Source organism: Papio anubis, chromosome 4 (genome assembly GCF_008728515.1).
Source record: "Papio anubis isolate 15944 chromosome 4, Panubis1.0, whole genome shotgun sequence".
Classification (NCBI taxonomy): domain Eukaryota; kingdom Metazoa; phylum Chordata; class Mammalia; order Primates; family Cercopithecidae; genus Papio; species Papio anubis.
The window spans coordinates 110,726,633-110,750,942 of NC_044979.1; the positions used below are offsets into that span (position 1 = coordinate 110,726,633).

General features: G+C 41.4%; 1 long non-coding RNA gene across 3 annotated transcripts in view; it reads right to left on the minus strand.

Moving 5' to 3' along the window:
• LOC110742701 overlaps window positions 1–21,109 on the minus strand; it is a 38,393-nt gene extending 17,284 nt beyond the window's left edge. Inside the window, exons 1-3 of one of the 3 annotated variants that reach the window (XR_004183466.1) lie at window positions 20,069–21,109; window positions 19,059–19,217; window positions 9,286–10,278 (exon numbers count right to left, since the gene is read on the minus strand). This is a non-coding gene — a long non-coding RNA (uncharacterized LOC110742701). Of the gene's footprint in view, window positions 1–9,285; window positions 10,279–13,117; window positions 13,325–19,058; window positions 19,218–20,068 lie in introns of those variants that run through there. The other 2 variants (XR_004183468.1, XR_004183467.1) reach the window with 2 other exon arrangements.
• Window positions 21,110–24,310: the final 3,201 nt, after the last annotated feature.

The following is a 24,310-nucleotide window of genomic DNA, read 5'->3' on the forward strand; positions in this document are numbered from 1 at the left end:
ATCACTATCAAGTGTGATGCTGTTTTGTTGTTGTTGTTGCTGTTGTTACTGTTTTATATTGTTCAGCTTTCCTCCTCTGTAAGATTGTACTTCTCCCACCAAGTTAGGTCCCTGAAATCTGTTAGGAAATGAAATGCAGGCCTGTATCCCTCTAGAAGTGGCTGCCAAACATACAGTTTCTGCTGTCTGGTTGGTGACATGCTGATCAACCTTTGTCCTTCTAAATGAATACATCTCAGCAGAGACTCAAGGGAACATTTTCAAAGAACAAAGTGTATATGTTCACCATTTTTATGTGGACAGGGTGTCTATTCAAGTAATAACTCTTGATGTTCTCTTGGGTGTATGTGGTTTTAACTAGAAGCTAAAACCTACTTGGATGCTTTTGCAGAACCGTAACACTGGCTTCAGTCTGGAACTTGATACAATTGCAAATTGAAATTGCAAATTGTATCAGGGCTTTAATAGGCATGAGCTCTGGGCTTGTTCCTTTCTAGTGAGGAGCAGTGGTGATTCATTTATTCAATGGTACTGTAAATGGGCATTTATGGAGCACCTGGTTGGGGCTTGGGATTGTATCAGCGTTGAGCTTTCATTACAAAAAAGACAAGTCCTCAGCACGGTGGGGGAGCTAGACACCAAAACGAACAATGGAAATGCTGGTGATGGAAACGTCACAGCTTGAGTGCCTGGAGAATACACTAAATGATCAGGAAGAAGGGAACCACTAGGTATTGGGGAGAGAATGTGAGGGGAAAATCTCAGAAGAAATTATATTTGAGTGCAGTGTTGATGACAGCAACTTTACCTGGAAGATAAGGAGAAGTGTGTTTGAAGGCTGAAGGATAAAAGCCTGCAAGTTTTGGGACATATGAAGTTCAGGACAATTGTGAATTACATAGAAGGGCAATTTTAAAAGGGCCCCAAAATAGGCCATAATATGAAGAGTGCTGTACATCATCCAAAAGTATTTGGATTATTTTAACAGGGAACTGTTGAAGGTTTTCACTAGAAAGTGATACAATCAGATCTGTATTTTAGAAAGATCACTCTGTGGACAGAAGGATTAGGGCAAATAGGGAAAAGCAGCCCTTCTGGATAGTAAAATTAGGGTTTTGGTAGAAATTCATACAAGAGTGTGAAGACCTATGGTTTTTCAGTCTCTTTAAACAAAAAATGAAAGCCATGAGGCTTAGATACGAAAATGTGTGGAAATCTCATTACGAAGTAATTACAGTGTTTATTTTCTTTTACTAGCTTGAAATGTTTTTCTAAAAAGACAGTAGGCCAGTACTATATACTTTGACTTTTTGTAGCATAAACTTTATACAACATGAGCCGAATTTTGTCCTCTAGCCCATAAAATGATTACCAACAGAATCCTCAGTTATGGTGAGTTAATAAGTTATTAAGAATACTATTTCTTATTTGAAAGTTTTCACACTGTTTCTCTTGCTGTGAAAATGCTTATATAATGTTCAGTGATTTATTTAAGAACCGCCTTTCGAACTTGTATCATGTGTCATTGAGCTAAATCAGAAGATGTGAATGCGGACTTCTTTAAGACATGTCAAAATGAATAAGAGTTTTAGTGAGCTGTTCTATTTCTTGTACAAGCCAGTGAACTAACAATGAGCAAGTCTTCAGTGTTGAGATGGGGAAATACAAAAACCATCCCAGCTTACTCCACTCATCACCATGGTTTCATCATCTATTACACAGTAAAACAAACAGAGCCACTGACTATAACCCTTAATGAGCATATGTGACTCCGATAATATTTATCGGGTTTATTTGTTTGAGGCCAACTGAAATGAAAAGAAAACAGTGCGGCATTGGGTCATTACTCTCTTCTGACGTGTGCTGTAATTCTAAGGAAAACATTAGTAGCCTATTTTTAGCAAGTACCTTCATCCACTGAAGAGATAATGGCCCAAGGAGTAATCTCTGAGATGGAAAGCAGAAATTCCCAGAATTAAACTGTCTTGCTCATCTGTTCTATGGTCATAGGAAATCTATCAGCACTGTCATTTCTCATCAACAACGAGGAATGTTTTACATCAGACCATTATGCAATTCTCCCCAACTGTGCTGCCTTTCACCTTCATCTCTGCTAAGTCAGGATCCCCCAGCCAAAAGAAATAAAAAAACCTCACCTCCTCCAGAAAGTCTCCCCACATCAACCCCTTTATCCATAAATGCTATCACTTACACATTATATTATTTGCACTTTCATAATCTGTATATTCTATGTTTTTCCTTGATTCAAAAAAACTATTGAAAAACTCATACAAAAATCATAAGGCAAGACATTGTTCTAGTTCCCATAATGATGGTGTCTGGGGGAGGTAGAGCTAGATGGAGAAAGGTACAGTGTCTTCCCTAGAGGAGTACATACATAACCCAGTAGGATGGATAAGGACCACGAACAGGGTCAAAAAGTGGTCCTCAATATTGTTTCACCTCAGGGTCTGAGGGGGATGCCACTCCCTGCCACCAGTCCCAGGGACTCATCAGAGATGGACAAAGGTATGTGGACATGACAAAGGGACCGCAGTCCAGGCTGGTGGGGTGGAGGAGAGGAGGATGTAGAAAGTGGTTTAAAAATGATGAAGAGACACTGGTAGTTTAAAGCAGGGTTTTTGGAAGAAAGATATGGATTACAGTGTGGTACCTTTCACTATCTGCGTGACTCTTGATAATTTATGTATTTTTTAGAACTTAATAAGATTTGTGTTACATATACTCCCACCCTTTCTTCCGGTGGAGAATCATTGTGTTAAATTGTAAAATATCTCCCATGAAAAATACTATATATGCCAGAGGTTCAGAAGAAAAGGAATTCTATGACTTTGGAGGAAGGGACCAGAGACAGCTTTGTGAAAGAGATGCCATTACATCTGGGTTTTAAGGTTAGTTATGATTTGAGGAAGCAATGATGAAGGAGACAGAGACCATCCAACCATGAGCCAAATGATAAATGGAGTAAACAGAGAGTATTTGCATATTCCTTTCTTGGTATTTCACCATGAATTCTAGGCATTTGTTGATATTCCCACCAGAAACTGTAAGCTTCTTAGAGCAGGAACCATTATTTTTCATTCTATTTATTATCTATCTGCACAGAGAGGCCAATAGAAATAAATACCTTGTTGATGATCTGGGCCCATGTGAAATCATTCTTAAAACATAGAGGTTGATCGATACACTGTGAAACTTGTTCTCTTTCTCTCTGTGTGTGTGTGTCTCTCTCTCAAAGGGAAAGGGAGGCTTGGAGAATGGAGAGGTGGATCCAGGGAGTGGGATGAAGCCTTCTCATTTCTAGAAGGTTTCACGTGTGTGAAATCCCATCGATTCTCCTCCAAAGTGCATGGAGCCTACGTAATAGGCTCTCCAAAGTCAAGTAGTTAGGGTTTATTCATCTTTTTGTAATTGGTAAAGTCTTTAATTTTAATTTTAATTTAATATTAAAATTTTGCAACATGTTTTCAACTAAGCAAAGAGGCAACTAGATGAAGATGCTTAGTTTAAATGTGTTTAGAAGTATTAAAGGCCAAGAGGACCCACAGGAATTGGTGGGTGGAGATAAGACCTTAGGGTACAGGCAACTCCAGGGAAAGGAAGTTGGGCTCCTTGACTTATCCCTCCTCTCCAGAAGCAGATTCTCCTTCTAATGCTACCAGGTTCTGGGGTCAATTTTTTTTTAAGGTACATGTACTTCTCCTTGAAGGAATCTTTTATAGATTGGCATAAACTACTGAGATCATGCTACAAGGAGGTGTTCAAAAAAACTGACTTTACAGAGTGCTATACAGCTGTGTAGGTCCTAAAATGTGGATACTGATATTGCTATAGAAAAAAAGTGTGTTTTTAAAAACACATAATAATGCTGTAGAAAAAAAAGTGTGTGTTTAAAAAAAGTGCTTTAAATATGTGCTCTACATGTAATTTATGATTATTATAGAGAAAAAAATCAAAAGATTGAGAAAAAGCATTAAGGATAAACTAAAGAGCTCCCATAAACTTATTATTTTAGCACCCTTATATACTCAATATTATAGATCGACAGATTCTTGGGAAAAAAGACATAAGAAAATGCTGAAATTCCTATTTTGTGACTAGATTTTTTCCAGTTAATATATGACTTTGCCAATAAATATATTTCTAGCACATTCTTAATTTTTGTAGTTTTTGTTTGCTTGTTTGTTTTCTCCTCAGTATACAGGCAGGTTTGATTCCAGAACAACAATAAAGCAAATATCGCAATAAAGCAAGTCACATGCATTTTTTGTTTTTTCAGTGCAAATAAAAGTGATGTTTACACTATACTGTAGTATATTAATTGTACAATGGCATTATGTATATAAAACAATGTACAGACCCTAATCGAACATACTTTGTTGCTAAAAGAAATACTCAAGATCATTTGAGCCTTCGGCACATTGTAACCTGTTTGCAGGATCTAAATATGACAACAATGAATTTTGCTGCATCTATTGACTTTTCCTGTCACAAAAGATTTCTCTGTAACATGTGATACTGTTTCACAGCATTTTACTCACAGTAGAACTTCTTTCAAAATTGGAGTCAGTCCTCTCAAATTCTACCACTGCTTTATCAACTTAGTTTATGTACTATTCTAAATCATTTTTGTCATTTCAATTTATGTAATATTCTAAATTTGTCTTTGTAATTTCAACAATGTTCATAGCATCTTGACCAGCAGTAGACTCCATCTCAGAAACCATTTTCTTTGCTCATCCATAAGAAGCAACTCCTTAGCTGGCATGGTGACTCACACCTGTAATCCCAGAACTTTGGGAGGCCAATGTGAGCTGATCACCTGAGGTCAGAAGTTCGAGACCAGCCTGGCCAACATGGTGAAACCCCATCTCTACTAAGACAAAACAAAACAAACATTAGCTGGGCATGGTGGTATGGGCCTGTAATCCCAGCTACTTTGGAGGCCGAGGCAGGAGAATCACTGGAACCTTGGAGGCAGAGGTTGCAGTGAGCCAGGATTATGCCACTGCACTCCAGCCTGGGTGACAGAGTAAGACTCTGTCTCAAAAACAAAACAAAAAAGGAACAGAACAAAAACAAAGAAGCAACTCCTCATTTGTTCAAGTTTTATTATGAGATTGCAGAAATTTAGTCACTTCTTCAGGCTATATTTCCAATTCTAGTTATCTTGCTATTTCTACTACTTCCATGGTTACTTTCTCTGCTGAAGTCTTGAACCCCTCAAAGTCATTCATGAAAGTTGGAATCAACTTCTTCCTAACTCCTTTTAATGTTGATATTTTGACTTTATCTCATGAATAACAAATGTTCTTAATGACATCAAGAATGGTGACTACTTTCCAGAAGGTTTTTAATGTACTTTGCCTAAATTCATCAGTGGAACCAAGCCCTTTGGCAGCTACAGTCTTACAAAATCATCTTCTTAAATAATAAGACTCAAAAGTTGAAATGACTTCCTGATCCATGAGCTGTAGAATGCATATTGTGTTAGCAGGCTCAAAAACAACATTAATCTCCTCACACATTTCCATCAGAGCTCTTGGTTGAGCAGGTGCATTGTTATGAGCAGTAATATTTTTTAGTTTGGTGCTAAAGTTATTCCAGTTCTGCAAATACTTTTGCAGCAAACTAATAAAAGGAATCTTTTTCTTTTTTCCTGAATAGTCGATCTCAACAGTGGTCTTAAAATATTCAATAAACTATGCTGTAAACGAATGTGCTGTCATCCAGGCTTTGTTGTTGCATTGAGAGTACAGGCAGAGTATCTTTCGCATAAGTTTTAAGGACTCTAGTATTTTTAGAATGGTAAATGAGCATTGGTTTCAACTTAAAGTCACCAGCTGCATTAGCTAGTAACAAGAGAGTTAACCTGTCATTTGAAGCTTTAAAGCTAGGCATTAACTTCTCTCTAGCTATAAAAGCTATAAAAGTCCTAGAGGGCATCTTCTTCCAATAGAAGGATGTTTAATCCACATAGTTTAGTGTAGCTACCTTCATCAATTTTCTTAACTAGATCTTCTAGATAACTTGTTGTGGCTACTCCATCAGTTCTTGCTGCTTCGCCTTTCACTTTTATGTTGAGAGAGCTTCTTTTCTCAAACTTCATTATCCAACCTGTGCTAGTTTCAAATTTTTCTTCTACAGCTTCCTCATCTCTCAGCTTTCACAGAAGTAAAGAGAGTTGGGGCCTTGCTCTGGATTAGGCTTAAATTAAGGGAATGTTATGGCTGACTTGATCTTCTATCCAGGCCACTCATACTTTCTCCATATCAGCAATAAGGCTGTTTTGCTTTCTCATTCCTTTCCTTTTGCATTCACAACTTGACTAAACACTTGGTACAAGAGGCCTAGCTTTTGACCTGTTTCAGCTTTTGACATATCTTCCTCACTAAGGTTAATCATTTCCAGCATTTGATTTAAAGAAAGAGATGTGCAACTCTTCCTTTCACTTGAACACTTAGATGCCATTGTAGGGTTATTAATTAGCCTAATTTCAATATTGTGGTGTCTCAAAGGAATAGGGAGGCCTGAGGAGATGGAGAGAGATGGGGAATGCTGGTTGGCGGAGGAGTCAGAGCAATTCCAACATTTATTAATTAGATTTGCCATCTTCACTGTTCCTCGCACCTCAAAACAATTACAATAGTAACATCAAAGATCACTGATCACAGATCACCATAAAAGATATAATAATAATTTGAAAATTGGAAATATTTTGAGAATTTCCAAAATGTGACAAAGAGACATGAAGTGAGTGCAGACTGTTGGAAAAATGGCACCAATAGACTTGTTGGACACAGAGTTGCCACAAGTCTTCAATTTGTAAAAAATGCAGTATCTGTGAAATGCAATAAAATGAAGCAGACAAAAATGAAGTATGCCTCTACATTCTCACTTCATCTATTGTATTCTGATTTGTTTAGGGTGAAGCAGGCAGGAGGGAATTTACTTCCTCTCGTTTGGCCATGTGACTGGTGAGAAGACCCACCTGCAGCTCCAGGAATGCCCCCAAATTGGTTTAAGTGTTTCAGTGTTTTCACCTTCAGCCCCTGTGATTGGGAAAGAGTGGGCACAAAACAATTTGGGCCAATAAATGATAATACATTCAGGACGAGCACATATCAGAAGAGCCTTTCCCTCTTCTGCGTGGTGTTTGAAGATGGAAGCTGAGTTTTCTCAGCTATTCTGTGGCAAGAACAGTGGTGAGGGGAACATCTGAACTGCCAGAGAATGTATTTCCAGAAAGCGGTCCCAATTCGGACCCCAAGAGAGGGAATTTTCTTGGTGCAAGAAAGAATTCAGGATCAGTCCACAGAGTAAAGTGAAAGCAAGTTTATTAAGCAAGTAAAGGAATAAAGAATGGCTACTCCATAGGCAGAGCCCCAAGGGCTACTGGTTGGCTATGCTATGGTTGTTTCTTGATTATATGCTAAACAAGGGATGGCTTATTCATGAGTTTTCTGGAAAAAGGGTGGGTAATTTCCAGAACTGAGGCTTCCTCCGCTTGTTAGACCATATAGGGTAACTTCCAGATACTGCCATGGCATTTGTAAACTGTCATGACACTGGTGGGAGTGTCTTTTAGCAAGTTAATGCATTATAATTAGCATATAATCAGCAGTCAGGACAACCAGAGGTCACTTTCATGGCCATCTTGGTTTTGGTGGGTTTTGACTTCTTTACCACAACCTGTTTTATCAGCAAGGTCTTTATGACCTGTATTTTGTGCTGACCTCTTATCCCATTTTGTGACTAAGAATGCCTTAACCTCTTGGAAACACAGCCCAGTGTAGATCTTGGCCTTATTTTACCCAGTCCCTATTCAAGATGGAGTTGCTGTGGTTCAAACACCTCTGACAAAAGTATCCCTCTTGTGGGTCTATAGGATCTGTGAAAACGGCTTCCCCATATTCTGCAGGGGATTTTTCTGGGAAAAATGGGCCATAGGAGCTTGGTATGGAGTAGTTCTGGTTATAATAGGAAGAGATTTGGCTTTGCAGTGAGCCAAGCCTAGCTTCACATTCCAGGCACAGCCACACCTAGCAGTAATTCTACCCTAGGTGAGTTATTCTCTCTTTGTACCTCAGTTTCAGTACCTGTAACGTGGTGACAACAAAACATATCTATGAGCTGTTGTGAGAATTTAAGTCATATATTCAAGAGCAAGAGTGTTGTGAGGTTTGAGCATTGTGAGAGAGGCAGGTGGACACAGACACAGTTATTGGGGGAGGGGATAGGTAAGAGAATAAAGGAGGAATTAGGGCACAGCTCTCATATGCAGGCTCTAGAGAAATCGGTTCCCTGATATAGGTTTCTCAACCTTGGATATGTGCGTAAATCACCTGGAGATCTTACTAAAATGCAGATTCTGATTCAGGAGTTCTTGCATGAGGCCTGAGTTTCTGTTTCTAACTAGCCCCTGCCTCCTGGTCATACGGATCTTCTGGTTTGTGGACCACTTGGGTCAAAATGCTCTAGATCACACATGAGGGCGGACCTCATCACCCTTATTTTTATTCCCGAGAAGTCTTTCTACTACCCACTAAATGGTGAGCTCTTCCAAGGCAATCCTAGATGTGTTTAGTGTTCTGTGCACTGTGTTTGCTTACTCTGTGGAGGAAGAGAGCTCAATTATGGGAGGTAAAGGAGATGCCCGGATGCCATCTGCTTATCCTGCAGAGCTGAATGGGAGAGGCTTACAAATGGAGCTGAGCTCAAAAGTCAGGAAACATTGGTAGAATCCTGGCCAAGGCCTGGGTGGAGAGCTTGTCAGAGGGAAGATGGAAAATGAAAGGCTGTCTGTGTCACTGGTTCCCTTCATTGTTGAGTGTTCACATCTCACAGCACAGGAAGCAGCTTCATCTGCAGTTTCCTTCATGAGTCTAGGGAGCGCAAATTACTCCTTGATAGCCGGTAGGTAAGACGGTGACTTGTTTCCCATTGGCAAGCATTTTACACATGGCCAGAATCCAATCACAGGGTTGTGCGTCTTTGAGATGTAATCGAAGAGCAATAGATTTGAAGTCGGAAGAACTGGATGCTGCTCAGAGCTGGAAAATGATCTGTTCAGTTACTTGCACAAGTTTTCTAACCTCCCTGAGACTCAACCTTTTAACCTGTAAAATGGTGATTATCAAATAGCACAAGTTTTCTAGTAACCCTATTGTCAGGAACAAGTGAAAAAATGTATGCAAGAACTTTGAAAAACAAGCAAATAAAACACTATTCAACTGTAAAGGATTGTAGGGACAAGAGTTTTAGGGCAGCTTAGTTATCCAATTGCCTGACTGTGAAATTATATCTAAGACAAAAGGTGGACCTTAAGTATATCTGAGGAAGGGGCAATGCAGAGAGAAAGGTGACAACTGCTCAGGAAATCTCTCATGCCCTCTGTGTCTCATGATGTCTCACATGGTGTGGCCACCTGTGTCCCCAAGGATGCAATGCAGATCAGGACATGACAGCCAGAGCATGACCCCAAATGGTAGACCCCATGGTCCCTTGAAGGTGTGCAGTGGCCATTCAGTTTGAAGGCAAAGAGATCTCCCTAATCTAATAAAGCACATCTGAGCAAAAGGATGGAGTTCAGTTTCTTCCATATCGTTACAACTAGATCGAGAATACCCACAAAATCTAATGTATGGATGGAAAAGAACAAAGAAGATATTTACATCCCGCTTCTCTCAAAGAGTTACCCCCCATGTGGAAGCCTGTCAGCATCCTAATATTGTTCTTTTCTAACTCCTTGACCTGAATAAAAAAGTCCCATGCCCCAAGTGTAAAGAGATTGGGGCACATGCTATGGATCGGTTTCTTGACATTTTAAAGAAACAGGAAAAGCTCAGAGACCACCTGGCATCCACACCAGGAAATGCAGGGCCTGACCAGAGAAGGTACAGAAGGATAAATTCTCCTTGTGAGTTAGTCCATGCGGTCTGCTTGAGTTTGGATATTTGTCCCTTCCAAATCTCATGTTGAGAAGTGAGATTCCCAGTGTTGGAGGTGGGGCCTGGTGGGAGGTGACTGGATTACGGGAGTGATCTCTTATGAATGGCTTACCATCATCCCCTTGGTGATGAGTGAGTTCTTCCTCTGAGTTCACGCCAGATCTGGTTGTTTAAAAGAGCACGCACCTCCTGCCCTCTCCCTTTTCTCTTGCTCTCCCATGTAATATACAGGTTTCTTCCACCATGATAGTAAGCTCCTTGAGGCCCTCACCAGAAGCAGATGCTGGCACCCTGCTTTTTGTTTAGCCTGCGGAACTGCAAGCCAATTAAACCTCTTGTCTTTATAAATCACCCAGTCTTAGGCATTCCCTTATAGCGACACAAATGTTCTAACATGCAATCCAAAAACCACATGTTTAAAACCCTTAAGCATCACATACTGTACGATTCTGACAGATAAGGCAATGAAGGATGCTGAAAAAGAAGGGAACACCAGTTAATCCCTAGGGACTGGGAATAGAGATGACAGGGAAGTCAAAGAGTCAACCATTTGCCCAGAGAATGACTCTTTCATTTAGCCAGTGGATTCTGTCTAAATGTTATCTTCTTGGTGTCTCTTTCTCCGACACTCATTAAGCAAATTAGTACCCACCCCCTAGACACATACACACATTTTATCCCAATTACCTCCTCCTCTTCTCAGCACTTGGTATCCTATATAGCTGGTATTATTATTATTATTATAGTTTACTCTCTTTCATCACCATAACAAAAGTTCCATGAGATCATTGATTGCTTTGTTTACTATTATATCCTCAGCACTTAGCATGGCCTGAACATGATAGGGGCTCAATAAATATTTCAGAACGAATAATGCCCTGGATTGTGTTCAATTTAGTCCTTGAATATTTCCCTCACTTAGTAGTTTTAGGTTCTTCAGCCTTTTTTCCTCATTCTTCTTAACTCCTTCAATATTTTTTTCTCAGCCTATTTTCCTATCATCATCGTCATCACTATAATCATCATGTAAAATGGCTAGCATTTCTGTATGTGGAGAATTTAAAACCTTACAGCCCTTCATGGCAATAGCTCCCTGGCAATCCACCTACAGGCACAGAAAGGGCTGGCAGTGGCACCTCAAGCTGACCAGTCTCCAACATCCTTCAGGCAGATTGCTTCATTTGTGAAATCCATTTCTCAGGGTATATTTCTCTCCAGGTCATTTATGAAAAGCGACTAAGTTAGTTGGATAAAAGGAAAGTCATAAAATCACTTTTCTGGTGATATCATACACCAGGGGCAAATGGCATGCTGGTGTTCTAGCCCCCTGAATTGCAAAGTGACGTCTGACTGGCAGGAAACATGCTGATCCAGTGTGAGCAATTTTGTCACAGATGGAGAAATATCTTTGGAAAAAAATATCTGACATATAATCAGTGCTCAACATTTTTGGAATGAATGCATGCACCAAATCTCCCTGGCTGCTCCCTTTCTCCCTCCTATGTTGGTGGCTTGAATTTTGGGGATTTGTGGTAGAGTTAACTACATGTCCATACTTTTTTTCTCTGAAGCCCAGCTGTCACTGTGTAGCCTCTGCCTTCCTGTACATAAAACATTCCCTGTGCATCTGGAGGCTCAGAGAAGGGACCCCGCCAGTCTGCACATGAAATTTGCAGCCTCAGCTTCTGCACCTGTGGGCTGAGTGATCTGGAATATATTTTCATTTCCCGGTCACAGTTGGAGCAGTGAGATTTGACCTTCAGAAGGCAGTGGTTTGTTGAGAGCCTGTTCTTAGTTCTTTTTAAATCATGTACACACTGCAAGAGCTGAACACCTCTGCCTACCGAAGGCTGAAGGAATGTGCCTTGAAGCCAAGTCTAGACAGGATTCCAAAGCAGGGAATTGGTGGGGACCAGGGAAATTGCCACACGGTCCACGCCAGCTTTCTGTCCTACAATTTTACCATTTTTGTGTTTCTGGATGTTAGCCAAAATGAGACGCCTTTTGTGCCAAGAATGACCATAACAAGCAGGTTGAGGTTTCCACTGGAGGTTAATTTAAATGTTCCACCTTCCTTCAGCTCCCAATTTAGAGTGCATTATGTTTCCCGAGGCAACTCCAAGATTTTCCAGGCCTCTGGTTTACTGAGGGGAGAAGCAAGGAGAAGCCAAACTATTCTCTATCATTTCTCAATTTATAGCCACCTGTAATCAATCATCAGATGAATGAGGATTTACAAAAACAATTGAATTAGGAAAGTACTAATCCCAGCTGTCAATGCGATGAGTCAAACCCCAGATGGAAGTGAAGGAGACAGGCATGATCTTTCTGGCTCACTTTCTGCTGATGCCCCAGCTCTACAACCTGAAGCTGAGCCGACCCCAAGCCACACAGCTGGCACACCATGAAAACCTGGCACCCCAAGTCCTCATGTGGTTTGTGACCTTTTGTTTTAAACTGCCTGCTCCACCCATTTCAAACTCCATGTCCCGAGGAAAACATTCTCTGAGCATCTAATAGTTTCTTATTCAGAATCTACTCTCTGTCTCCCTCATCTCACACATCCATCAGCCACAAAGTCCCACCGATTTTACTTCCTGTCCCATTCATATGCACACCCACTGCCACTGCACTGGTGCAGGTCCTGCCATCCCTCACCTTGCTGGGACCATCTGCCTGCCCTCAACACGTTCTCTACACCAGCCCCTCTCTCAACTCCATTCTCCCCATGGCAGCCAGCACCACAAGTCAGCCATAAGAATCTGACCTTCCTCTTTCCTGCCTAACATTCTAAGCTTTGATCACCAGATAGCTCATGGTCCACCTACCACCACCCTCCACACACACACCTGCTGGATCATGACTTTGCCCTTCCTTTGGCCACTCCCCAGGCATTCCCAGGCTTCACTTGGATAATATTCACTTCTCAAGATGTGAATAAGGTTGCATATCTTGGAAACCTTCTCAAATGCATCACCCTGGTTCAAACATGTCTTCTCACTCTGCTCATAGTTTCCCATGCAATTTTGAAATTATTCGATGACATCTTCCTAAGCTCTCAGATCCTAGACAGCGGGATTGCCCCTACCTGACCCCCTACATGGAACACAATAAGTATTCAAGAAATCTGTGTTGAATGGAAGTGATAAGCCTCACTTTTCCCTAAAATCCATTTTCTTGGTATTGATCTCTTGACTTGCTTCATTTCCTGTCTTGACAATGGTGTAGACTGTTTCCTCTAAGGGCGCTTGCCTTGGCGTGTTGGTGAGCAACCTGTCCAATGCTCACGAGTGACTCCTAGGAAATCTCTCAGTGGTCCTGGAGTCCATCCCTGGGGTCTCTCGGTGGCCTCTCTGTAGTTTTAAGAAAAATTTTCAATGAGAACTTAATTCCGGAATGATTTTGAAAGTGGGTGTGGGCAGTGGCTCACACCTGTAATCCCAGCACTTTGGGAGGCTGAGGTGGGTAGATCACCTGAGGCCAGGAGGTTGAGGCCAACCAGGTCAACATGGTGAAACCCTTGTTTGTACTAAAAATACAAAAATAAATTAGCGTGGTGTGGTGGCACATGCCTGTGGTCCCAGCTACTCAGGAGGCTGAGGCTGGAGGATCACTTGAACCTGGGAGGTGGAGGTTGCAGTGAGCCAAAATTGCACCACTGCACTCCCGTTTGGGTGACAGAGTAAGACTCTGGGAAAAAAAAGGGGTGGGGGAGGGACTAGGTGTGTTGAACTGATTATGTAATCACTACTACATTAAAAAATTGCTCCAGAATAAAGCCAGAGGAACAAGGGTGACGTGAAAAATGTTGCAGTTCTATGGCACTTTGTAGGTACAAAGGTTGGTCTTATTTGGGAAAATTTAGTAGCTCTTGTGCCCAGCTGTCACTAAATTAGTATGTTTTCTGAGTACTGGCTTATTATTACATCACGTAGGGAAGTTTTAGAAAAACTGATGCCCAGGTACAATCTCAAAGGTTCTGATTTAATCAGCCTCGGTAAAACCTAGAGTATTAGTGTCTTCTAGAAGGCCCCTCAGGGATATTTTGAACATCCAGAATTAGGACAGGTTGCTCTACAATGAGCTTCTCCTCCTTGGTGGTGACACCCCCGACTCTGTCTTCCCAGCCAAAGCAAGTTCTTTTTCACTGCACCCCTAATGACTGTGGACATTACAAAAGCTTAGGTGATCTCTCTTGAGCACAGCTTCCAGTGATTCTTCAACTTGGGATTTCACTATGCGGAAAATGTGTTGAAAAGAGAAAAAGAAAACACTGCAAAGGGATCACATTTATGATTCTGTAACAGGTAATTTAAGCAGTGGTACACATACACGTGTAAATATGTACCCAATGCAAATATAACATGTTATGCCCCTGCCTCTGTGGAATGCAGTGCAGCACAACAGAGACCGCTGTGCTGTGAGCAGCTGAAGGGACACACTTTGAACTTTATCTCTGACTTGGGAGAGCCTGGACATCGATCTTCATAAATTTAGGTGACAGGACATCCGTAGATTGAGGGCGCTGCCTGGGGACAGACTCTTCCATTATGCACAGCTTTCTTTTTTTCTCTCTCTCTCTTTTAAAAGTATTCTTGTCTCCCTGAAGCAAGACCAACCATCACTGAGGAGATGAAAACACCTGACAAACATCAGCCTTGGGACTAAAACTTAAAAAAAAAATTAGTCTTTCAATTCTTTCATGCCTGCTACATCGACGGACAAATTCACAATGTCTATGCTTGAATTTCTGTTGATCCTAAAATAACATCCACCTTGAGAAAGAGGCCAACAGAGAGTGAGCCAGGGTGTTAGAGACATACTTCCTATTCATTAGGAGACTGCAGATTGTATGACTGTGTTTGCAAAGCAACTAGAATAGTGCCTCGCATGCACTTCTAACACTACACGAGTGTTAAACAAACACAGGATAAATGTAGTAGAATGCTGCTACTTTTGCTTTCTTATATCATTTCTTCTGGGTAACAGCCCACTGCCCAATCAATGAGATTCCAGTGGGGCCAGACATTCTAAAGTCCCCTACCCCAGACTTTCCTGCAGAGAGCAAGGCCTCCAGTAGCAGGATCACGGTAGGACTTCTACCTTTCCAGAACGTCTGCTTCCTTCATCCTTCCTCCATTAAAACATTTAACAATTACATTTGACAACTGCTTTGGCATAAAGATAAATAAAAATACAAGCTGAATTTATTATTATATGTTTGTTACTATATCACTGTTTTCTGTTGATTTTAAAGGAAACTTAAATTAAAACATTTTCATCGGTCCCTAAAAGAACTGTGGGCCCCAGGCACAGTTCTTCATGGGTAAGTTGACCCTGTCCAATAGTCCGATTGAAGAGGCCTTGACTTTGCCAGTTCTTTTCCTTTCCAGAACAAGATGGCAGTGTTTTATTTTGTTTTGTTTTGTTTTTGAGATTTGGGAGAAGGCAGATTTCGTGAGCAATTGTAAATAAAATTCAAAGCACTCAACAAGTTCTTATTAAGCATCATTATGTTTGTGTGTGTGTGCATGCATTACTCGTTACACTTACACACATGCACACACATGCACGGACATGCACATGCATGAACACATGAGCAAACAGGCATGCACACGTGCACACACACGTGCGCGGACATGCACACACGCACACACACACTCTTAAATTGGTCTTGGATGGTAGGAGTTTGCAATCTGGTTGATATGTCCATAATTTATCCATATCCCAAATGTTTTCCTACGAAGAGCCAGACATTAAATGAATTCTAGTCCGAGGCTATGTAATTACAGTTCTTCAATTGTAAGCAACTAAGTTAGACTCTGCCTAACTTAGTTTTTTTTTTTTAAAGGAATTTGGTGGAAAGATACTAGAGAACTCTCAAAATGAAGAAAAAGCATCATTATCATTTTTCTTAAAGATGCTATGTTGTGTTTTGTAAGCCAGAGTGAGAAATTTGGATTTAATTACAATGTGAAAGGAAGCCATTGGATGGATTTAAAGGAGGGTAGTGGTGTGATCTGATTTATATTTGCAAATAATGTTTCCAGCTGCTGTATGGAGAATAGCTTGTAGATGTGTGGGATGAAATCAGGATGATAAGTGAGGAGACATTTCATGGACCCAGCAGAAACGATGGGGCCCTGCTAGTGGGAAAATGTGCATATGGAGAGGAATAGACAGAGGCACAACATATTGTTAAGGTTCAGGAAGTCATCAAAGGATAACTCTTAGGTTTTTAGCTCCTTGGCCTTGCATTTGACCAACTAGGTATATAGTCATGCTACTTACTAAGAAAAAATTTAAAAACTGGAAAAGAAACATGTTTGAGAGTGGCATCAAAATTCTTGCTGTGGCAGTTTGAGGTATCAGCTATATATCCATGTGGAGATGACAGACAAATCAGGAGTGGTCTCTGAGTTTGGAGTTTCAGGGAGGGATCAGGGCTGGGGATATCTACTTTCAATGTTTACATAAAAATGATATTTAACATGATGAGTCTGATAACAGTACTCAGTTAAAGATGCTGATAGAGGAGAAGAGGGTTGGCTGAAGCTCTGAGGTGGCACTTCAACATTTAAGGTCAATTAGTGGAGGGTTGATGAGTGGGGAGTGCGGTGTCACAGAAACTCAGGGAAGAAGGAGTGTCACACAAAAATGCATAACATCCTGCTGAGATATAAAGTGAGGAGAGAGGACACCATGGATTTGGTGGCATAAGTGTTCTTGATGACTAGAGATATGGGGGGAATAGAAGTCTTACCGGAATGAGTTGTGGGAAGAATGAGAAATCGTCTACTAAGAAAAATGGGGACTGAGAATGGGATGTTAACTGGAGGGAATGTCTGAATTCAGGCTGCTAGAATAAGGTACCATAGATGGTGGCTTATAAACAGTAGAAACTGATTTATCATAGTTTTGGAACCTGAAAGGTTCAGTGTGCTGGTATGGTCCAGTTCTGGTGAGGGCCCTGTAGACTGTGGACTTCTTTTGTATCTTCACCTGCTGTTACTAGGGTGAGAGAGAACTCTGGGGTCTTTTTTTTTTATATAAGGACACTAATCCGATGCATAAGGGCTCCACCCTCATGACAATTACTTCCTAACAACTCCATCTTCTAATACCATCACATTGGTGGTGAGGCTTTCAATGTATACATTTTGGGAGGACACATTTAGCACCCAACAGGGATGTAGCTTCCAGGCAAGAATCATTTAAAGTTGCATGTTTGTCTGTTGACAGCAGGAATACAGTAGAGAGAAAGAATTTGATGATTTAGCCAAGGCAGGAACCAAGTCTTTGAAAAGACAAGACTGCATGAGAGCTGGGTGCAAAATTGGAACGGTCACCTTCTCATGAGAACTGTGAATTTTTTTGTTTGTTTATTTTGAGAGTCTTGCTCTGTTGCCCAGGCTAGAGTGCAGTGGTATGATCTCAGCTCACTACAACCTCTGCCTCTTGGGTGCAAGTGATTCTCCTGCCTCAGCCTCCTGAGTAGCTGGGACTACAGGCACACACCATTACGCTTGGCTAATTTTTGTATTATTAGTACAGATGGGGTTTCGCTATGTTGTTCAGGCTGTTCTCAAACTCCCAACCTCAAGTGATCCACCTGCCTTGGTCTCCCAAAGTGCTGGGATTACAGGCATGAGACACTGTGCCTTGTGGAGAATGGGAACTTTATCCCTTATCAAAAGACAGAGGACAGAGAACAAGCAGTCAGTAAATATGGTGGAGAAGAGGTGAAAAAGCTCCTAGCTGATTGCTTACTTTCTCAGCAATGAGGCACGGCCATCAGTTGAGGGTGAGGGTTGCAAGGATGTATAAGATAGGACAGAAGGGTGAGAAATCGTTATTTGGGAGAGCCTAAACATGAAGATGAAAAGGAAACCCAAGGAGGGCTGCCTGGCATGATTGAGTGTCTATTTTAGATTTAACAATATGAAATTTAGAAGACCAGTCAGCATAGTTGGGTTTTTGTCCAGCAATGTTTAGCTGCACTGGGGCAAAAGTCTTGGCTGCTATTTGGCATATATTTAATGTTTATTAGGTGTCAGACACTTTCTGAAGTACTTTAGAAGTCTTATTTGTTTCTCACAACTGCTTTATGACATATGTGCTATTATTATAGGTGAGGAAAATGAAATAGGGATAGCTTGAAAGGGCTGGGGCCTGTTACAGATCCTGGCAATTAGACTCAAAAGACCACATAATTCACGCCTCATGGGTTGTTACTAGGACAGATGAGTCAATGGTATATAAAGCATCTAGCACAGTGCCCTGCCCATAGGACGCATTCAATGAATGCTAGCTATGAATAGCAGTATTTAGGAAATGATGTTATCTACCACATAGAGTTTTATAAAGTTTAAGAAAGATGAAATGTGTGAAATTCTGAGCCTAGCACTTGGAACTTAATAAATGTCGGTGCGTTTCTTTTCTGTACTTCCCCCACCAACCTACATAATATTCTGACATCGAAGTCCTTAGTCATTTGATTGCTGAGAACGGTGTTGCCATGGGAGACCACTAGGTGGCGCCACCAAAGAGCAAGCCTGTTCCATTTACCTTCAGATTTAACTCAGATACAGGTGGGCGAGCAGAAGCTGGACCTTGACAACCAAAAGAAGAATTGTCATAAATAAATAAACAGATGGATAGAGAGAGGGATAGGGTTGCATTTAAAGCATATATTTGGGTAAGCAAATAAAACAAAGAGCATGTATATCCAAAGAGACTCTGTTAATTAGATAGGCAGGCGACAAGGGCCAATGCAAATTTCCTGTGCTTGCAAGCTAAATAAAACAGAAATCTTGCCTACTTTCTCAAAACCAAGCTATACTCCCAAACTGTTAAATCCATGCATCAGACAAAATTTCTAACGGTGGCATGGGCATATGTCTCTCTATTTCCTTTTCCTGCCTCCAGCACAGGTAATGGAGACTTCAGCCCAGCCCAACTTATAATTTGATAGCCATCTCTCTAGCTGCCAACCCCATCCAAGATCAACAAATGAAAACACCTAGTGTTCCAAGCAGTGCTGCCTCATACGGAGACAATCCCAGGTATCCTTTGTGCAACACTTACATTCCAGAAGGTTCTCTCTGAGTGACAAAGGCCAGAAACAGAATAGCCCAGGCATGCTTTTCTTATCTGTCTTTTCCTAGGAGCAGTGATGTAATGTGATTGAAATCTCTTGCCTGTTTAATTGTGTCATCATCCATAGCTGTATGGCTCTACCGTATTCTGGAAAAGGTATAGATACAATTAAAATAAAAATCCAATCCCATCACATTATCATGGTCTTGGGGTACATTTTCCAACTTCCACCCTCCCCATCCCTGGGCATCTTTCTATTGCTTCCTGGATCGCCCCACTAAGGACATATGTATCTGCTTGTAGCCAGTGCAACTGAGCTCCCCAAACACAGATTCCCATGAAAACTGAACAAAAGAGGAGGGAGAGGCAGAGCATGTTAAATGTCTCATTAGGCCTTCTGTCTGATTCTCATTAGATTCGCTGACTGCTTCTCATTAGGCCCATTGCCTCAACTTCTTTCAGGCCCTGAATATGTAGGCCAGTGCTTATTGTCATGGTCGGTCGAGAAGATCCATTTCATTTATTCATAAATTGAATGTGGCTTCTGAACAGTCCCAGGCAATTTCTTTTGGCGAAGTGAAGGCAGGCGTATTGTTGTTATTTGCTATTTTTTGAGCAATCCTAAGCAGGGTGGGCAGAAGAAATGATTTAAAAGACCCAGCACAAAAACTTCAAACACTGCTGCAGAACTGGAGCACTGGGAGACACACTGTTGCAGCCAAGAGGCCAGCATCATGTGCAGACATCTGCAATGGGACATCATGGGCAGAATCACAAATACCACCAGGTTCAGAGAGGAACTGCTATGGCTCTAACAAGATGCCCACTGGGCAGGCTATGGAAGAGAATAGCTATCAGGGACATCAGTCAGTTGCAACTCCTGTCCTCCCTGCCATTTGAAAACATGTACCCAGTGTTTTGAAATAAGAGTCAAATAATCACATAGAAAAGTTATTGTACCGTCAAATATTCTACAAATTATGGGAATAATACATTACCTTTGTAGGAAAAAAATAACTGACGTCTCAATATTCTTCTCATTGAAACAAGCAACTGATCCCTTCCCCTGGGAAGAAAGCTCCCAAGATATGGCAGGACGCTAATGGAACTTAGAGACAATATGTTTATTGTGACATCAGTGGACTTGGCCCTGAAGAATCACACAAAATACATATCTGCAATGGAAAAAGTAAACGTTAATGAGCATTTGCCCCCAAAATGGTAAACAACTGCATACTTCCTATGCTGTCTCTTTGCCATTGTTTGCTGTCTTGGTGCTTGAGTTTCTCTCCTGGGTGCATGTGATGTGCGTCTAACATGACTTTCAGAGTCATCCGGTGCCTAGAATCAGAGAGGTGATTTTCATAAGGAATTATTTTTAAAATTTTCCCGGACAGTGAGGTTTGAGGGAGGAGATTTAGTACCCTTTAGAAAGCCAGTGTTTCCCCCTCAGCTGAAGGTATGCTCTGTGTTTGATATAGACCTATCAAAGCAAGTCAGGCTGCCCAAGAAACACTTTTCTGAAATTGAATGTTAATATCAGATTGGAAACTTTCTCCCTGCCCCATCCCCCCACCCATGAGGGAGAAAAGAGGTGTCTCCATATAAAGTCTTCTCCATCAGGAAGCAATGCGGGTATTCCCCACGGAAGGAGAAGGGCCATGACTCACTGAGGAGGTCCAGGGTGTGGTTTCTTTTAGACAAGCTCCAGCTGTTCCATAAGCTGGAAAGACATGGCAACTTCTCCTTTGTGGGTTTTGTTCAAGTTTGTAATGTCCCATTTTGAGGTAGCATTGGAATCCTCTTTTTACCCTGTGATGTGGGAAGAATTTCCATCTGGGTACGTGACTGTTATCAATGAGGTTACCTGTGTTTAGGTTTGTTGCCTTTGTATCAGGCTATGTGGTCAGCCTTATAAGGACCTACGTGAAGATCAGGGCATAGAACTTGCTGTTAGGAAAGGGCATGGTCATTCCAAAGATGCTTCTATGCTGATTTTCCTCACCCCCAATACTGACATCTAAGTCCGTTTCCCCATCCTTGGTGAGTGGCCCTCAACCTTGCATAAGTACTCCCACTTCGGGGAACTTGACCTCCGAGCATTCCAGGAAATGTGTATCCCAGACTGCAATGTTCATTCACAACATTCCCAAACAAAACTTGTTTTTCTCCCAGTTGGCTTGAGGAATACACTGTTTTGTGAAGCCCTTCTAAGATGGCAGGTTTCCGTGCATTAATAAATATCTGAAAGAGACATGCTTATTGATGCCTGGGAGACATGACTGTGGAGATGACATAAAAATTTTGGCTCCAAAACTTTTCAGTAAAAAGCCCAGTTCAGAGACAGGCTAGAACAATGGGCTGAAAATGATCTTGGCCTTTCAAGTGCTTTATCCTATCCAAAGTTTCAGCGCGAGAACCTGATCTCCCAGAAAGTATTTCTTTTATTGCCAGCCGTAGAGAATCACTGACAAAACTAATTAAAGAATTTGAACCTCATTTCCTCTTTCATTAGCTGACCCTCAACCAGGGGCTGGACTCCAAACAAAGGCGCTCTGAGCCAACAAGATATAGAATGTGAGGCTCTCACCAGGGTAAAGAGGGCTGCATGCTCTCATTCTCCTCTTTGAAAGAGCTACTTGAGTGCAAAATACCTTGCCCTTTTTTTTTTTTTTATAATGGAAAAAGCTTTGGGTTGCCATCAGAAATAATGAAGTTTGAAGTTCCTGAAAGTTATTCATTTATTGGACTTGACTTTCCACCCTTCCCTTGAATTCCAGGAGCCAGGTCAAGACAGTAAGTTCTCATGGAAAATTAAGCACTTTTGCAAAGGTGCTTAAAGAAATATGCTTGTTTCAGGTTTCAGACTCTCAAGGGGATGGTGTTCATTGATTTCCAGGCTTAAGACAACGATAAAGACTTCCAGATATGAATGAGCTTATATGGAATCCAGCCAGTCTACCTGAAAGGCCTGTTGTAAAATACTTGGTTCTGTCTTGGATATTCACCCTTCTCCTTCTTGACTTTTTTTCTTCCACATTTTAAGATTCATAATTTGGCGGTCATTGCAATGATTACATAGAATGGCATTTATTGATTGAATACCTTGGCCGATTGAAGAATAACTATTTGAAGATTGTGAAATGATTTCTGTAAGTTACATGATTATCCACTGAAGTGATGGGCTCTATTACAGCATATATCTTTGTTAGTTGGTTATGAAGCTGACATAAATTTAAAGAAGAGGGGCCTCAGGTTTCTGGAAAAAATTTTGATTTTATTAATATGGAAAAATCAAGCTTAGAGATTCAGTTTTTTTTTTTTAAATTAAGGAGTGGAAACAAATCCTATTTTATTTTTAAAATATATTTTATTTCCATTTTAACTTTGATGATAATAAAACAAAGATTGTGGTATAAGAGTCATCATTCAAAAATAAAGGATGGGTCTCCTTTCTCAAATGGCACCCTGACCTACTTAATATTACACTACTGGTTGGTCTGCATGATCCTGTTTGATCAAGTGAGATGACCCTCACTGAACAGGCTTTTCCAAAAGCATTTTACAACAAGTCGAGGCCTCCTTAATCCAGAGTAAAGCTAGGGATATACAAGAGTGGCAAAATGTAAACAAGGGGAGACCCAAGAATACACTCAGCACGAGAGCTCATGACTTCCTCTCTGATTCTGGCCAAGAGTATTGTTCCTGCTGTGTGCACGCCTTAGAATATCACCCAGGGAACCGGATGCAATGCTTTGGCACTTCATTTAATTCCTCTGCTCTGGAGACCCAGTCACCAATGCCAGATAGATTCCCTTGCAAGTGATCAAATACTTAGCTTTGAACTTTTAGTGAAAGATTTAATGTGGGATAATCAATGAGTGAAACTACATTATGCAATCCCACAAATATGCAAAAAATAAGAAAAAGAAAGGGGAAATTAACATTCTTAGATTATTTGACCATGAGAACATGGAGCTTGCTTTAAGTGAAAGCTTCTATGACAATGGAATCTTGAAGGAATTACAATTGAAATCCAAAAAAAAAAAGAATTAAATGATCTTATGTGTTTTTTTTTTAAATCGTTGTGTTCAATTGTGCTATGTAGAATCTACAGTTTTCTCTTCCCTTAACAAAATCTTGGGTGTATTCCATAACTTCCTGGTCACATTTGGTAATTAAAACTTAGTGTGGCTTAATTTAAACCCTTAATTGCATATCCAATTTAAAGCTAGAGCTGTGACTCTGGCTGCTTAGAAAGAGGGTGGGGGGCAAAATCTGGCTGTGGAGCAATGCTATCCTCCCCCTCCTCTAGACCCAGCTTTTCTGGGGAGCCTGAAGGAGGGCTGGGGGATGCACAGAAATCCTTTCTTAAATGGCCACTTGCCTGTGGGAGGGAGGCGCCCCTGGGCACTGTTCTGATTTTTCCTGGTTCCATTTCCCTCTAGGAGTTTCCGTGCAAGTGCTGTATGTGTTTTTAAGCTTTCCCCTACCCCACCCTCCCAAACACAGCCTTGTCTGCCATCAGCCCTGGGAGGGCATCTCAGGTCTCCACTCAGTGGACCCTGGAGGAACCTCCTGACTCCAGCACCTCCTCTCACATCCGGGTTTCTTCTAGTGGGGACAACGAAAGGTCACAGTCTGATTTCATGTCCTCTGAGCACAGAAGAAAACTAGGTGGGTTGGGGATCACCCTCCCTTTCCCCAGGAATTGCTACCACAGTCCCTCCAAGTCGGCACCCATGCCTTGGGAAATTCCTAGTCTGAAAGCAGGCCACAGCTTGCATGTTCCTCTCTGCCTGTATCGCACCTCAAGGCTCCACATCTTCCATGGAGACATCTTGAGTCTGCCAGCTCTGGAAGCTTGGGAGGTCTCCCAGTGGGGAATGAGATGCCATTTTCCCTGAATTGCAAGTTCCCCCAGTCACTATGAATGACGCTGCTGGAGGGCACATGCGCCCTCCCCTGGGCCTGTCTCATGCACACATCTCCTGCCATCTTCTCTTGACTGGGGAGGACCTGGCAGGATGCAGCGGTGCTTGTTGGCAGTGGGACCTTCCTGCTGCCTCGTGGTCACCCGAAGGGATGGTGTCTGGTCCCAATGCATGGTGGCTTCTTGATGGGTCTTGTGAGAATATGACGGTATCTCTGTTTCCAGTAGTATTGAATATCCTGTCATATGAGCAAAAAAGGGACATGGCTTAAAAGTGACTTATTTGGGGGAAAATATAGTTCTATAA